Genomic DNA, 16,768 nt, shown 5'->3' with positions numbered 1-16,768 from the left:
GCCCTCACCGGGGAGCTCGTCCCTCGACCCCTGCCCCGGAGGCCACCTCCTTTTGGAACTTCTCCCTGACCCTCACGGTGGCATCCTGTCCCCCGTGGCGGGCAGAATCAGCCACGGCCTGTCTTTGTTCCCGGCCCTTTGAGCACCGCTCTTATGCCCCTTCTCACCTGGGGATCCTGCTCTGTGAACCGACAGTGCCAGGCCCTTCCCACCTCGAGGAGTTATCAGGCACGTAGTAGGTGACTCGTGAGTGCTCGCTGCCCCGCCTCCACCTTCCCGCCAGTGCCGCTGTAGTCCGTGCGGTGGGCACCGTGCCAGCGTCTTCGCAGGCCTGGTCTGGCCATCAGGGGAGCCGGGAAGCGTCGTCTCCGTTTCCCTCGTTAGCAAATCGAGACCCCTCCAGAAGCCAAGTGCCTTGCTCGAAGCACAGCACCAGGGAGAGAGAGAGCCAGGATTGTAACTTCAGGGCTCTCTCTCCTAGACCGCCTGGTGCCGTGACAAGCCTCTCTGGGCCTCCGTTCCCTCAAGTAAAACGAAGCGGTAATTCTCGCTCTGGCTGGCTCACAGAATTACGTAAGGAGTGTGGGAGACTCTTGATGCGAAAGTGCTCTGAAAATTGTAAAGCATCTCAGGGATTGGTATAATAGTAATTATATGTTATATATAAAAAGAAGAAAAAGGGATCGCTTACCCTAACTTTTTGTGTATCCTCAATCTCTTTCTTTCTCTTAACTTCTTTCCCTGTGCTTGCTGAGGCGCTAAGATATCCCCATCTTAAAATACAAATACTTCCAGGGCGCCTGGCTGGCTCAGTCGGTGATGCGCCCGACTTCGGCTCAGGCCATGATCTAGCGGTCCGTGAGTTCGAGCCCCGCATCAGGCTCTGTGCTGACAGCTCAGGGTCTGGAGCCTGCTTCGGATTCTGTGTCTCCCTCTCTCTCTCTGTCCTTCCCCTGCTTGCACTCTGTCTCTTATCTCTCTCTCTCAAAAAGAAATAAACGTTAAAAAAAATAAAAAACAACAACAAATATTTGCCCTCCCCGCCCCTGACCCTTGGAGAGACTGTAGCCCTTGTTTTTTCTTGCCAGACCTCCCCCAGCAGTGGTCCACACTGGATGCTTCCTCTTCTAATGGCCAGAGTCTGAGTCTTAGCCCTGATAATCCGTCCGGCTGGTCTTCCCCAGGGCCCGGCCTCCGGCCAGTCATACAGTTCAGTAACTCACTTTAGCCCTCAAAACCCCACAGCCTCTGCAGTTTGCGACATTGCTGACCATTTCCTGTTTCCTAAAATTCTCTCTTCAGTGCATGCCCCCGACTCCCTCTTACCTTTGTCATCACCCTCTCATTTTCCCCTTTTACTTCTCTCCTCTAAATTGGCAGCTTTAGGAGTGCACTCAGGGCTCCGACACCCCGGCTGTGATCGGGAGCTCCTTTCCTGTCACGGCGGTTTGGGAGCTGTGGCTAAGAATGAACGTGCAGTCTCCCTTTACTACTTGAACTTGTAACAAGTCCTTGGGGAAAGGACTTCAGTACCAAGGTACCAACCAGAACCGTTTTCTCTCGACTCCCATAGCATTGTCATCCCGTTAGAAAGAAACCCTCAGCCCTTCTCCTTACTGCATGGAACTTCGGGGAGATGACTTCCCTTCCCGTAAGGCTTCATGTAAATCATGTCACGTGGGGGTAATCATATCGCCTGCAGGATTGTTTTTGCTCTTAAATGAGGTACATATACTCTGATGGGCTTATTAGTCCAGTGACACAGTGACAGTTAGTTGCTGTCACCATCATCACCATCATCATCATCATCATCATCATCATCGTTGTGACTTAGGGATAAGTTTTGGTTTTGTAGATTACATCGAGGGGGAAATGGACTGACTTGCCGTATCGAATCTCCTCTGATCTCTCATCATAATGAATCTTTGTATTCTAGACTCTGTCCTGTTTATTCCTGCCAGAACAGTGTTCCTGCAGCACAGTGTTGCTTATGTCTCTCTTCCTCCGGGCTGCTAACCGTGGCTACTCCCACACTGCATGCATTCTTAGAGACACCCAGTACGTGGTGCAAAATAAAGGCCTTTAGCTCCACCCCCTGTTTCTGGCACCTGGTAAAATTAACAAAAAGACCATCAATATAGCTACACCTACATCTATATACAGTAAGAGAACAGATCGGGAGGGTGAAATAGGAAACGGGATGATGTGATAGCAGGAATCATGGGTGATAGTAGGTATTATTTCCAGTTGATGAACGAACAAATAAATGCTTACGTGTTTAAAAAAAATTTTTTTTAACATTTGTTTATTTTTGAGAGACAGAGACAGAGCATGAGTGGGGGAGGGGCAGAGAGAGAGGGAGACACAGAAGCCGAAGCGGGCTCCGGGCTCCAAGCCATCAGCACAGAGCCCGCCGCGGGGCTTGAACCCCCCAACCGGGAGGTCTTGACCTGAGCCGAAGTCAGATGCTTAACCGACTAAGCCACTCAGGCGCCCGATGCTTAAGTGTTCTCGGAAGTGAGAGAGAGAACCACCAGAGGAGGAAACACAGATTGTTAACACCAAGTGACCAGAAAGAAAAAGAAGATGCTGCCCACGGAGCCAAAGAAAGTATTAAAATGAACACAACAGTTACATTAGCAAGAGGGAGGACACTGCCCATTCTTGTACACAATTGATAGGAATGTCAATTAATACAGTGTTTTGGAGGATGATTTGGAATCCCGTGTAAAGACTTAAAATCTCAAACTAAAATAAAATAAATAAAATTAAATTCCTCAAGAACCTTTTTCCAGCATCTCGTGCTCTTCGCAACAAGGTCACTTCTGTGATGGGTCCCGCAGGTAGGCCTGCCCAGTGTGACCGGGCTGGTCGCCGAAGGACCTTCCGTAGCAGAGATGAACGAACAGCAGGCCGACTCGCTCGGGAGAAGCAGAGGCAAAGCAGTGCAGGAAGGGTCACGTGGGAGTGTTTCCCGTAGGGAAGTCAGAATCGATGAAAACAGGGTTCAGTCTGGCTTCTTGTATCATCAGCATGTGTGAGCCATTCCAAACAACGTCAGGGAAAGGACGCTCCCTTTGAAAGGTGCAGCGTTGGCCTTGCCTCCCCATCCGCGCACATCAGAGCCGGTGGCGGCCCAGAGGAGGCCCGGCAGACGCTTGTCAGGGATGGCCCCCGAGAGAGACCCAGACGGAGCCTTGTGTACCGAAAGTGACAGTGTCTCACATCCTGTTTTTGTTAAACAAGTCCATTGCAGAATAGCATGAATGGTGTGAGTCTGTTTGCATTATATGTGTATGTGCTTCGTGTTTGTATGTATACCTGTTGTCCTGTAGACGTGTGTACTCTCATACGCGTGTAAACATGTCTACACGAATAAAATCAGGATACACAAGAGATGGTTACTATGCCCCCTGGATGGTGGGCACAGTGAGCCAGGGGATATTATTTGAGATTTTTCTTTTTAAACAGGGAGTTTATATGACTTTGTAATACATTTTTTTCTGACTCATTTCAGATTAAAACCATGCGCTTTTTAGCATTCATAATAATTTATACAGAAGTGGAGTTGTCTGTAGAGTATTATATAAACATAATCTGTACTGAGATTTTTCTCTCCAAGCTAAATTGTCTTCTTGAATTTTACCTGAATTCCACTTATGGGTAAGTCAAGAAGTCTTTTCAGGTTATTGACAGCCTGTGTTGTTGTTAGCTTTGCTGTGTTTCTTTTCTACAAACCTAATCGGATAATGTACGTGTTTATTATAAGCTAACAAGGTTTAATTTTCAGGTATAGATTCTTTTATTCTCTTTTATTTACTTTTTTCCCTTTTCCCTTTTCTTATGAGTTAAAATGCACGTAATAGAAAACTCACTGCCGTGGCCATATTTACGTGTACAGTTCAGAGGTATTAAGTGCGTTCACACTGTTGCACAACACCATCCATCCCCTCACTCTTTTCGTGTGGTACCTCGGGAACCCTGTGCCTATTAAACACTGACTCCACATTCTCCTCTTCCCCCAGCCCTGGCAACTGCCATCCTCCTCTCTGTCTCTGATTTTGATGCCTCTAAGTACCTTATACAAGTGGAATCAGACAACGTTTGTCTTTTTGTGACTGGCTTATTTCAGTTCTCCAGGTTCAGCCCATGTTATAGCACATTGCAGAATCCTTTTCTTTTTTCAGGCCAAGTAATATTCCTCTCCCTGTGTGTGTGTGTGTGTGTGTGTGTGTGTGTGTGTGTACATCACATTTGACTTATCTCAGTGGTAGACAGACACTTGGATTGCTTCCATGTTTTAGTTTTTATGAGTAATACTGTGAACATGCATGTACAAATATCTCTTAGAGACCCTGCTTTCAATTCCTTTTGGTTGCATGTCAAGAGATGAAATTGTTGGATCATATGGTAATTTCATTTTTAATTTTTTGAGGAACCATACTGTCTTCCACAGTGGCTGTGCCATTTTACATTCTCACCAACCGTGTGCAAGTGTTGCAGTTTTAACACATCCTCACCAACATCACTGTTTTCTGGCTTTGGTTTGTTTTGTTTTTGTTTTTTGTTTTTTGCATAAACTGTTTTAATGAGTGTGAGGTAGTGACTGTTTTATGACTGTTTAATGAGTGTGAGGTAGTTTCTCACTGCAGTTTTGATTTGCATTTGTTGCAAATGTTGAGGCAGATGTTGATGTTAAGTGTCTTTTCGTGTGCTTATGAGTCATTTGTATGTCTTTGGAGAAATTTCAGTTCAAGTCCTTTGCCCATTTTTGAATTGGGTTGAGTTTTAGTTCTCTATATTCTGGATATTAATCCTTTATTCGCAAATATTTGCAAATATTTTCTCACATTCTGTGGGTTGCCTTTTTCCTCTGTGGATAGTGTCTCTTGATGTAGAGATTGTTAAAATTTTGGTGAAGCCCAGTTTGTCTATTTTTTCCTTTGTTGCCTTTGACTTTAGTTTCATATCTAAGAAACCATTGCCAGGGGTGCCTGGGTGGCTCAGTCATCTGTGTCTGACTTCGGCTCAGGTCATGATCTCACGGTTCATGGGTTTGAGCCTCACATCGGGCTCTGTGCTGACAGCTTGCTCAGAGCCTGGAGCCTGCTTCGGATTCTGTGTCTCCCTCTCTCTCTGCCCCTCCCCTGCTCACGCTCTGTCTCTCTCTCAAAAATAAATAAAGATTAAAAAAAAAAAAAAAAAGAAACCATTGCCAAATCCAGCATCACGAGGCTTTTATCTTATGTTTTCTCCTGAGAGTTTTGTTTTAGGTCTTACATTTGGGTCCTTGATCCATTTTGAGTTAATTTTTGTATATGGTGTTAGGTAACAGTCCACCTTCCTTCTTTTGTATGTGGATATCCTGTTTTCCCATCACGGTTTGTTGAAAAGACCGAATGGTCTTGGCCCCCTTGTTGAAAATCATTTGACTGTATATGCAAGGGTGTATGTTTGCCATTAGGCCAGTGCTACATTGTGTCCATTGTGTTACTTTTATAGTAGGTTTAAAACCAGGAAGTGTGAGTTCTCTAGTTCTGTTCTATTTCAAGATTGTTTTGGCTGTTTGGGAATCTCTTGGATTTCATGTGAATTTTAGGATGAGATTTTCCATTTCCACAAAAAAAGCCATTGGGATGTTGATAGGGATCCCACTGAATCAGTAGATTGCCTTGGGTAATACTGACACTTTCACAGTATTAAGTCTTATAATCCATGAACATGGGATGTATTTCCATTTATTTATGTCTTCCTTAATTTTTTTTCAGCAGTATTTTGTAGTTTTCATTGTACAACTCTTTCATTTCCTTGATTAATTCCTAAGTATTTTACTCTTTTTGATGCTATTGTAAATGGAGTTGTTTTATAATTTCCTCCTCACATTGTTCATCATGTATAGAAATGTAGCTGATTCTTTTTGTATTGACTTTGTTTTCTTGCTACTTTGCTGAATTTATTACTTCTTATAAATAATACTACTAGTTATTCCTACATATAGGATTGTATCATCTGCAAAAAGATAATTTTACTTCTTCCTTTCCAATTTAGATGGCTTCTATTTTTTTTTCTTGCCTAATTACTCTCTCTAGAATTTCCAGTACTGCATTGAATAGAAGTGATGAAAGCAGGCATGTCTTGTTCCTGTTCCTGATTTTAGAGGAAAAGCTTTCAGGTTTTTGCCATTGAGTATGATGTTTGCTGTGGGTTTTTTTATATTTGGCTTTTATTACGTGGAGGTAGTTTTCTTATATTCCTAATATGTTTAGTGTTTTTATCGTGAAAGGGTGTTGAATTTTGTCAACATCAATTTCTGCATCAATTGGGATGATCACGCAGGTTTTTCCCTCCATTTTATTGATGTGGCATATTACATCAATTGATTTTCATATGTTGAACTATCCTTGCATTCCAGGATTAATCCCACTGGGTTGTGGTGTATGGTCCTTTTAGTTTACTGTTGAATCTGGTTTGCTGATATTTTGTTGAGGATTTTTGCATTGATGATCATCAAGGATATTGTCCTATAATTTTCTTTTCTTATAATGTCTTTGGCTTTAGTATCAGGGTAATGCTCTCTAACATAGAATGTTAGGTAGTACTCCTTTTTTAATTTTAGGAAAAAGTTTAGAGGATTGTTAGTTCTTTATTATTTATTAAAAAAATTTTTTAACGTTTATTAGTTTTTGAGAGAGCATGAGAGGGGAGGGGTACGAAGAGACAGGGAGACACGGGATCTGAAGCAGACTCGAGGCTCTGAGCTGTCAGCACAGAGCCCAGCGTGGGGCTCGAACTCACAACTACAAGATCATGACCTGAGCTGAAGCTGGATGCTTAACCAACTGAGCCACCCAGGTGCCCCTGGTGTTAGTTCTTGAAAACTCATTAGTGAAACCATCTGGTCCAGGGTTCTTTATTAAAAGATTTGTGATTTCTGATTCAATCTCCTTACTGTTTATAGGTCTGTTCAGTTTATTGATTTCTTCATGATTTAGTCTAGTAACTTTTGTGTTTCTAGGAATATCCAGTTGTCCATAGTGCTCTCATAATTTTATTTCTGTAGAATTGGCAGGAATGCCCCCACTTTCGTATCTGATTTTAGCAATTTGAGTCTTCTCTCTTTTTTCCTTAGTCCACCTAGCTAAAGGCTATCAATTTTGTTGATCTTTTCAAAGAACAGCTTTTGGTTTCATTGATTTTTTTTCTGTTTTTCTGTTCTCTATTTCATTTATCTCTAATCTTTATTTCTTTCCTTCTGCTAGCTTTGGGATTCGTTTTTCTTTTTTCTAATTCCTTAAGTTGTAAATTTATGTTGCTGATTTGAGATCTCTCTCTCTTTTAAATGTAAGCGTTTATAGCTATAAATCTCCCCCTTAGCACCACTTTTGCCATCTCGCATAAGTTTTGGTATGTTGTGTTTTTATTTTCATTTATCTCTAGGTATTTTCTAATTTCCTTTGCTATTTCTTCTTTCTCCATTGATTGTTTAAAAGTTTGTTGTTTAATTTCCACAGTTTGTGATTGTTCTAGTTTTTCATGTTTTCTCACGCCATCTTGTTGTGACCTGAGAAGATGCTCTGTATGATATCTGTCTTTTAAAATCTATTGTGATTTAATTTGTGGCCTAACATATGGTCCATCCTGTAAAAATGTCCCATGTGCATGTAGGAAGAATGTGCTGCTGTTATTGGATGGAGTGTTCTGTATATAACTGTTAGATCTAGTTGGTTTATGGTGTTAAGTCTTCTGTTTCCTTATTTGTCTTCTGTCTTCTTGTATCCATTATTGTAAGTGGGGTTTTGAAGTCTCTGTTATTGCAGAACTGTCTGTTTCTCCCTGCGGCTCTCTCCATTTCTGCTTCATATATTTTGATAGCCTGTCATTGTGTACATGTTTTTAATTGTTGTATCTTCTTGCTCTGTTGAACCTTTGACGCATTGTGCCTTCCTTCTCTTCTGATATCTTTGGATCTAAAGTCTATTTAGTCTCATATTAGCATAACCACTTCTGTTCCCTTTTGGTTACTATTTCCATGGACTATGTGTTTCTGTCCTTTTACTTTCAACCCATTCGTCTTTGAATCTCAAGTGAGTCTCTTATAGACAGCATTTAGTTGGATCATGTGTTTTTATCCATTCTGCCAATCTCTGTCTTCTGATTGGAGAGTTTAATCAATTTACATTTCAAGTACTGATCAGAAAGGACTTATTTCTGTCATTGTGCTATTTGTTTTCTCTGTCGCTTATAGACTTTTATTTCTTCATTTTCCTCATTTCTGTCTTTTTTTGTGTTCAGTTGATTTTTTTTTTATAATGAAATGTCTATATTCCTTTGTAATTTTCTTTTGTGTATATTCTATAGTTATTTTCCTTACGGTTGCCATGAGGATTATATTTAACATCCTAAAATTATAACATTTTAATTTTAACTTACAGCAGTTTAACTTCAATAACATATGAAAAGTGTCCTGCACAGGTCTGTCCCTACTCCCTTCAGTGGTTGATGTCACAGAATTACATCTTTACACATGTGTGCCCAACAACATAAACCAACAATTCTTTCAACTGCATTAGTCTCCTCAATTGTGTAGAAACTCAAAGATTTAGAGTTACAAACCAAAGTTACAGTAATATTAGATTTTACATTAATGATTTTTTTTTTAATTTAAATGTATTGGTTGGTCTCTTAGGTCCTGTAGAAAACAGAAAATACAGTTACAAACCATTGTTACAATAATACTAGCTTTTGTAACTTCTCACGCATTTACCTTAATTGAGATCTTTATGTCTTCATATGGTTTCAGTTACTGTCTAGTGTCCTTAAATTTCACCTTGATCATTTTTTTGCTGGGCAGGTCTAGTGGTCTTGAACTTCCTCAGCTTTTGTTTATCTGGGAATGTCTTGATTTCTCCCTCACTTTTAAAAGATAGTTTTGCCAGATATAGGACTCTTGATTGAGTATTTTTATTTTAGCACTTTGAATATATTGGCTGGCCTCCCAAAGTGTCTGATGAGAAATATGCAGAAAATCTTATTGAATATACCTTGTATGTGATGCTTTGCTTTTGTTGCTGCTTTTAAGATTCGTCCTTCATCTTTGGCTTTTGAAAGTCTCATTATTATTTGTTTTGGTTTGGGTGTCTGAATTCATTTTTCTTGGAGTTTTTCGAGCTTCTTGGATATTTATATTCCTGTCTTTCTTAAAATTTGGGAACTTATTAGCCATTATTTCTTCAAATGTTTTCTCTGCCCTTTTCTATCTTCTCCTACTGGGACTCCCATGATTTGTATGCTGGTCCTTTTTATGGTTTTCCATTGGTCTCTAGGCTCTCTTTACTTCAATCCTTTTTCTTTCTGTTCGTCAGCCTCTATAATTTTCATTCTCCTGTCTTCATGTCACTGTTTCTTTCTTCTGCCTCCTCAAATCTGCCTTTGCTTCCCTTCAGTGAATTCTTCATTTCAGTTATTGTGCCTTTCAGCTTTAGAATTTCTTTTTGGTTTCATTTTAGGTTTTCCTGTCTCTTTATTGATATTTTAATTTTGTTCACACACTGTTTTCTTGACTTTCTTCACATCTTTCTTTAGCTTTTGAGCATCTTTAAGACAGTTGCTTTAAAGTCTTTGTCTAGTATATCTGCCATTCAGTCTTTTTCAGAGACGGATGAATTTGAATTCTTTCTTTCCTCTGCGTAGGCCACACTTTCCTATTTCTTTGTATGCCTTGTGATACTTTTTTGTTGTTGAAAACTTCTCTAGTGTTTGCTGGCTTTTTAATTATAATTTTAGTATATTGTTTTTGTGGCTTCGGTTGTTGTAGTCCGTTTCTCTGCTGGGGATCAGCCTGAGGTGTAAACTTAATGTTTTCTCAGGTCTGTTTTGAGCCTTTCTGGGGACATGTGCAGATACTTTCCAATTTTCCTCATACGTGCAGTTGCTTCTGAATGTCCCACTCTTTGATATCTGGTTCTGAGGAGGGGAAAAGTGAAAAATGAAAGAGGAAAAAAAGCGTGAGTCCTTTATATCTCCTGGAAGTCACCTGAGCTGGAGGGGGAGGCTTGCAACAGTGGGGGGGAGAGGTACGACAGTGGCTGTCTGCCTGTCTGCACCTCTGGGATCAGAGGCAGCAATCAGCCCTCAGAGCACAGATCCCTGCCATTTGGGGGACAGAGTCCTTTTTGCCCACCCTAACCCCACGAGCTCTGTGTATAAGCTGCTCCAGGAGCAGGTGTGCAGCTGTCTGCCCTGTGGCTGTGGATGGGGAATAGGTAGGCGCTGCCGTGCTGGGAGCTCAAAGTGACCAGTTTGCGCTCCGGGCCTTCCCCTGGAAGCTGAATGCCTTCCACAGACTCCAGAGCTCCAACATAGCTACATCAGACACATTCTACGAGTGCACTTGTGGTCTAGGTGGGAAGACCGATTGCTGGTGCTTCCTGCTTGGCATCGTCCCAGAATCCTCTCTTTTTTTTTTTTTATTTTGCTTTTGTATTTATTTTTATTTTCAGGCAATCAAAACGTGAATTATGTTTAAAAAAATTTTTTTTCAATGTTTGTTTATTTTGGGGAGAGACGGAGAGAGCATGAGCAGGAGAGGGGCAGAGAGAGAGGGAGATACAGGATCCGAAGCAGGCTCCAGGCTCCGAGCTGTCAGCACAGAGCCCGACGCGGGGCTCGAAGTCACAAACCGGGAGATCATGACCTGAACTGAAGTCAGACACCCAACTGACTGAGCCACCCCGGCGCCCCATGAGTTATGTTTTTAAATCAGAGTTTCTAGTTTAGAGTGCTGTGTGGTTAATTTTTATTTCTGTTTATTCGTGTTCTGTCTGTGGTTTGCGCTTGACCTTTTGATTTTTTTCTTTAAGGTCAGTCTAGATTGATTCAGTATCATCACACATAAGCGACTCCTTTATTTTCCATAAAACTAAGTTCCATTTTCATATTTCTTTTGTTCACCCAGACAAGTGACATTTTGAGCTAGTGGTGCCAGCCCTCAAATAGGGACCTCCCAGTTAGCCACAGCCCTTAGGACGCTCCGCCCGATGTGAACATCTGGGCTGTATGGCCTATAAGAGCTCTTTTCCAAAGCCATTAAGTTCAGACGGTGGCTACTACATGAGGAGCCTCTCAGTTCCTGCTGATGGAAACCCAGTTCAAGCTAACGGACACAGAAGACGGAATTGGTGACTCACGTAACTGAGAAATCTCGGGGCCGAGTTTGGAAGCGTCTGCCACCAGGGCTCTCGGAGTGCTGAGGTTGGCCAGGCCGAGGCCCGGCGCGTGGGGCCGCCACGGCAGGGTGTGTGCGTGGTCGCCGCGGCTGCAGCGTGGCCAAGTGTCTCCCGTACCGAAGAGGGTCTCTGTGATCAGCAGACGGGGCGCAGGTGGGTGCCTCCTCCGTTCTCCCTCCTCATCAGCTTGGCGATACTTACTGAATGTTTGGTCTCTTCGCTTCGTGGATTACCTCGTCTGAAACCTCCACGCCACGTGAAGTCGGTGTGGTCCGATCCCTGTCTTCACAGGTGACCAAACTGAGATAGTGTAAAGGAAGTAATCCACTTAGGGTCACTTGGCAAGCGGCATAGGGTGACGCTTCAGACTCAGGCCTCCTGGTTCCAACCTGGTGCTCTTAGCCAGTACCCTCTCCTCTTTCTAGATACAGAAATTCTTTTCCTCACCCCCCGAACTTTAAAAATATACCCCACCACATGTAGTAAAACTCTCGCACGTTCTAGAAAAAGGCACTCCCGTTCTATCCAAAGTCACGTCGAGGCGGGGCCCCCAGAGGCGCAGTGGGCAGCGCAGGGAGTTTATGGCGGTGCTGTCCCCCGCTTCCCTTTGCTTCTACGTCTCATGTTCTTCTGGTTTGCCCATGCTGCTCGGAAGCATTTTCTGGAGCCCCGCTTCTCCAGTTTATGTGTTTTCCCAGACCCAGCCAGTTCCTCTGGATCCTAAGGTCCTTCTTTTCTTTAGACGATCTTAGTTCTGTGTTCTGGTTCCCCACAGTACTGCCCGGGACGGCTGTGGAGTCCCTCCACTGGACGTCGTAGCAATAGCCTTGGCATTCCTGATTACTTCCCTTTTCTCACCCCCCGAGAAGGTATACGTTTCATGTTCCCTTTTGAACATCAAGTGTCCTAAAATTCAAATGTAAGGAGACTTCTTTTTTTTCTTTTTTGTTAAAAAGTATTTGTTTTGAGGGAGCGAGAGCACGAGTAGGGGGAGGGGCAGAGAGGAGAGAGAGAGAATCCGCACCGACAGCTTGGAGCCTGACACGGGGCTCGATCTCACGAACTGTGAGCCAAGATCGAGAGTCGGACGTTCAACCCCCTGAGCCACCCAGGCGCCCTCAAATACAAGGAGACTTCTGCCCTACCTTGAGTAACAGGAGCCAAATTTACCTCCTGCCTGCACAACTAAACACAGTCTGATCAAAAGTATGAGGCAGTGACGGTCGGATGTCAGCCCGCGTTCCCTGAAAGAGGGAAGACAAACAGGTGACCCCTGCAGGGGCCCCAGCTCCCTTCTTGGAGGAACTTCCAAATTGTAGACGAGCCGCGGGGTCGGCAAGGGTCGTGCTGGTCTCCCTGGCAGAGCCCCTAATTAGAGCCGGGAGGCCATGGAGGCCAAGGCCCTTCAGTCCAGAGGACAGAATCACAGAGAGGGAGCGCTGTGCGGACAGCGAGGACAGAACCATATGAAAGGAATCAGGCACTGGTCGCGGCAGCCCACACACAGCCATGGGTTCTTCACGGTCCCGTGGGCCAGAGCAGGAAAAGCCGACGACCTGTGGAATGGCAGGAAGGGCCCTGCCTCGTTAGCGCAGCAAACGAAGGCCTGCCCTTATCCTGGCTCTGCTCCCTTCTAAGGCTTGAAAGCGGGCTCCTCTCTAATTCCTGTTACACGTACATTACCTCTTTTGTAACTGTCCCACAATTCTTTGGGTCTTCTCGTTGTCTTCATCCTTTTTCTCTTTGCGTCACACCCTTGGAGGTTTCTATTGACCTTTCTGCAAGCTCACGGGTGGCTTCCTCGGCCACGCCCAGTCTCCCGATGAGCAGGACAGAGGCCGCCGCCTTCTGTGTTACGTTGTTAGGCATCTCTAGCGTCTCCTCTTGATTCTTTTTTAGGGCTTCCCTCTGGCTGTTTACACGACCCATGAATCTTGTGTATTTCCCTCGACCCCTTGGCATGTCAATCATCGCTGTTCTGAATTCTCAATCTGGTTATTCTGACGTCTCCAATGTACCTGAACGTTTGTTCTGTTTCTTCAGGCTGTAGCCTTCGTCTTTGATCGTGACTTGAAATTGTTTGCAGAAAGCTGGGTATGATTTACTCACTGGCTACGAGTTAGTTAGGCTTTATTTGCTTTTTATAGTGGCTGCGGTAGCAGAGGCCAAACGTTTTCTTTTCTTTTTTTCCTTTTCTGTCTCCCATGTTGTGTTTGGGTTTCCTTGGAGACTTCTACTTAATAAGGTGTGAGATGTGCAGTTTTTCAGTTGTATTTTCCTGTTATTTTGCAGGATCCCCACTTGCCCTGGTGGTGAGGGTGTGGGGGAGGGGATGCCTTCTGTAGTCCTGTGATCGGGTCTCAGCCTGTTATGGAGCCTGTGCCCCTGGGCTCTGACTTTCACAAGTGCTTTTCAGTTCCCCTTTTCTGCTTTCATGAGACAGGGGGACTGGGTTGGATATCTCTTTTCTTCTAGGTAAGTTAGGCTCTGGTAAGATCGTTTCTTTTGAGGCCAGCCTTATTAAGAATAACACAGTGCCCTGGTGTATTTCAAAATGCCAATTTTTTACTTCCCCCTGCTGGAAGCATTGGGAGAATTTTTCTCCATCTTGTGAGAACCTGGTAGGGCCCCCAGAGGTAAAAACTCATAAAAGTATGGGGATCCTCCCTTAAACGGAGCCTCCCTAGAGTTTTGACTTCTCCGATTTGTCCACACTGAGCCTCCAGCAATTTGTCAATTGTAGTTTAAATTTTCCTCCTTGGTGCTAGTCTGTATATACTGGAGAGTTCTCTGAACTGTGATTCTCTGTAGCAGACAAGCATCTTTATAATTTGGGGGGCAGCAGTTTGTGACCTCAATTCTCTGCTGGATACAAGAAGAGTTGTTGATGTTTCGTTGGTTGAGCATTTTTCTTGTCTTTGGGATGGAGCGATGCCTTCCAGGCTCCTTACGTGCCGGACCAGACACCGGAAGCCTCCATTGTTTCCTGCTTTTACAACACATTTTCTCCCCTGTTTCCATGATGTCCCTTCTTTCAGTGCCCTGACAGCTCTGACTTTTCTTCTCTGTCTTCCTTTGCGTCTCTCCATCTGGAAGATCCGCTGCTGGGCCCCTTCCCCAGTGACTGCTCTTCTCCTACGGCTCTGACACCTGAGCAAGTCTCAGTTTCAACATCCTGAGCGTCTGACATCTTATGGGCACTTCACAGCCAGTGTCTCCAGAACTGAATTTGCTTTCCGCGAATCCATCATCCTTCTCCCCCGACTGCACCCCACCCTCTTTTCTTCTCCCACAAACCTACCCACACTCCCTTCTTTCTTTCTTTCTTTGTGCCTGGTGCTCTGGTTCGTGACTCTGCCACCCCATGCATGCATTTCCTCACGCCAGCACCCTGTGTGTTACTCTAGACCTTCCTTTCTCGCTCACACAGCCCCGACCGAACATTTTCATCTCCAACAAAAACAAATCGAAAACTGCCTCTTCATCCTTGCCCCACCGCCGTTGCTCATATTCGGACCCTAGTTTACATTCTTTTCTCTCCGCCGCTCCTGCATTCCTCCCTCCACGGTGTCCACCTTGCAGTGTTCCAGAAAGCATCGCATTGCCTCTCTGTTGCCTGCGGAGGCAGTCTCCCGTTTCCCAATCTGTAAACAGTTCACTGAGAGTATGGGCATACGGCACTAGAAATTCTGTTTAGATTTATTTTTCTTTATTTCAGCTTGTAAGAATGGATCTTTTTTTGTCTTGGAATGTAGTAGAACCACAGCACGCACATGTGATTTATAAATATACATATATCAAGGTTGAATACTCAGAACTTCTTTTAGCGATTGGGGTACGTGATAAAAGGTTGAGGGACCCTGTGCGTACAATGTAAGATCCCAACCGCTCAGGTTTACGCGTGGGGCCCTCGGTTCTCTGGACCCTGCCCACGTGTGCCTCCCTCTCTCTTCCCGTTTATCCCCAGCATCCTGAACTCGCTCCTGATTAGCCACCTGGTGTAGAAGTTACCAGGTTGTTTCATGACTTCATACTGTGGCTTCTCCCTGGAATTTCTTTATTACTCGACCCTGCCCTTTTTCCCCATCCGCACCCCAGCCAGCAGACTCCCGTTTCTGAATTCCTTTCTGTGACCCCTTCCTGTCTCTACGCTGCCCTCCGCAAGTGAAGCCATCACCCCTCTTGCTGTCCCGCTGTCCGGGTCGTTCACTCAGCCCTCCCGCCGTACCTCGAGCACCTACTCTGTGCTGCTCCAGGCCGGGAAGACCAGGGTGGTCCCTCCACCTGTCTGCCTCTTTCACAGTGAGCTCCTTACAGGCACCCCCCCCCCCCCCCCCCCCAACCATTCCTTACCTCCAGCATCCAGCAGCTGTCTCGGCAGCCTGCACAAGCGTGCGAATCAGTGAGCGAGGGCACTGGGCTGCCGACGTACCTTTCACCAGCGAGAGTCTATTTTTATGAAAAATCGATCAGGAACTACGTTGTGTATTTGTGGATTTCTGAAGCCAAAATCTCTCTTGTGGTATAATTTACACTTGCTCACTAAATCCAAGCCCCCATTTAGTAGTAAGCATAAGTTTGCATCTGTTTTCTGTGTAAGTTTGTGTATATATATGTTTTTATTTTAATTACTTTTTATTGAAGTGCAGTTGACACGCAAGAGTTCGGGTAGTTTTGGGGCACAGCATAGTGATTTGACAAGTTACGCTCGTCACAACTCCAGCTACCTTCTGTCACCATAAGTACATGTTCTGTTAACTCCACGGAGGGGACACAGAACAAGCACCTCTTCTTATTCTGGACCATTCTTTCTAGCTGTGGTCGTAAAGTTTGGCCTGGCTGAATGACCCAGAAATGGACATTTGCATCATGTATCCTGGTGTGCTTTGCTTTATGTTGGAAGAGGACATAAGAAGTCATTTTCGAGTGAAGAATAACTACGCTTGCCAGTATGTTGTGCTTCGTTTAAGGTGTATAATAGTGAAACAGACAAATTAAGATCTGATTATGTATGTTACAGAGGTTTTTTTCCACTAACAAATATTCTACTAGAGGTGAAATTTAAATTCATTCAGTATGCCTCAGGTTTTGGGTTTGTTTGCTATTTATTCGATATAAGTCACAAACTTTTAGAATGTGCCATATTTTGTAACGGGAACTTTACCATTATAGCTCAGACTGGTCAGATTTGTCTGTAGGTGTACGTAAAGGAATGTGTATAACGTGGGTAATTGAGATAGATTGCTTAGTTAAGTCAGTGAAAGTAAATAACCTGAAAGGGATGAAGATTGCAGAATGGTGTGTCTACCTTAATTGCTCATTACTAAAGTTACTCTTTTTTTTTTAATGTTTATTTTTGAGAGAGAGAGAGAGAGAGAGAGAGAGAGAGAGAGAGACAAGAGTGTGAGCAGGGGAGGGGCAGAGAGAGGGAGACACAGAATCCGAAGCAGGCTCCAGGCTCCGAGCTGTCGGCACAGAGCCCGACTCGAACCCGCAAACCATGAGATCGTGACCTTGGCCAAAGTCGGACACTTAGCCACCTA

The 16,768-nt window shown here is 44.1% G+C and overlaps 1 protein-coding gene across 2 annotated transcripts in view; it reads left to right on the top strand.

Annotated features, from left to right (window-relative positions):
- Positions 1–16,768, top strand: part of MIPEP (mitochondrial intermediate peptidase) — a 164,957-nt gene that overhangs the window by 38,750 nt on the left and 109,439 nt on the right. The window lies entirely within an intron of this gene.

This window comes from Panthera uncia (assembly GCF_023721935.1).
Source record: "Panthera uncia isolate 11264 chromosome A1 unlocalized genomic scaffold, Puncia_PCG_1.0 HiC_scaffold_16, whole genome shotgun sequence".
Taxonomy (NCBI): Eukaryota; Metazoa; Chordata; class Mammalia; order Carnivora; family Felidae; genus Panthera; species Panthera uncia.
Note: the sequence above shows the minus strand (reverse complement) of the source record. Positions and strands in the feature narration are given on the sequence as shown.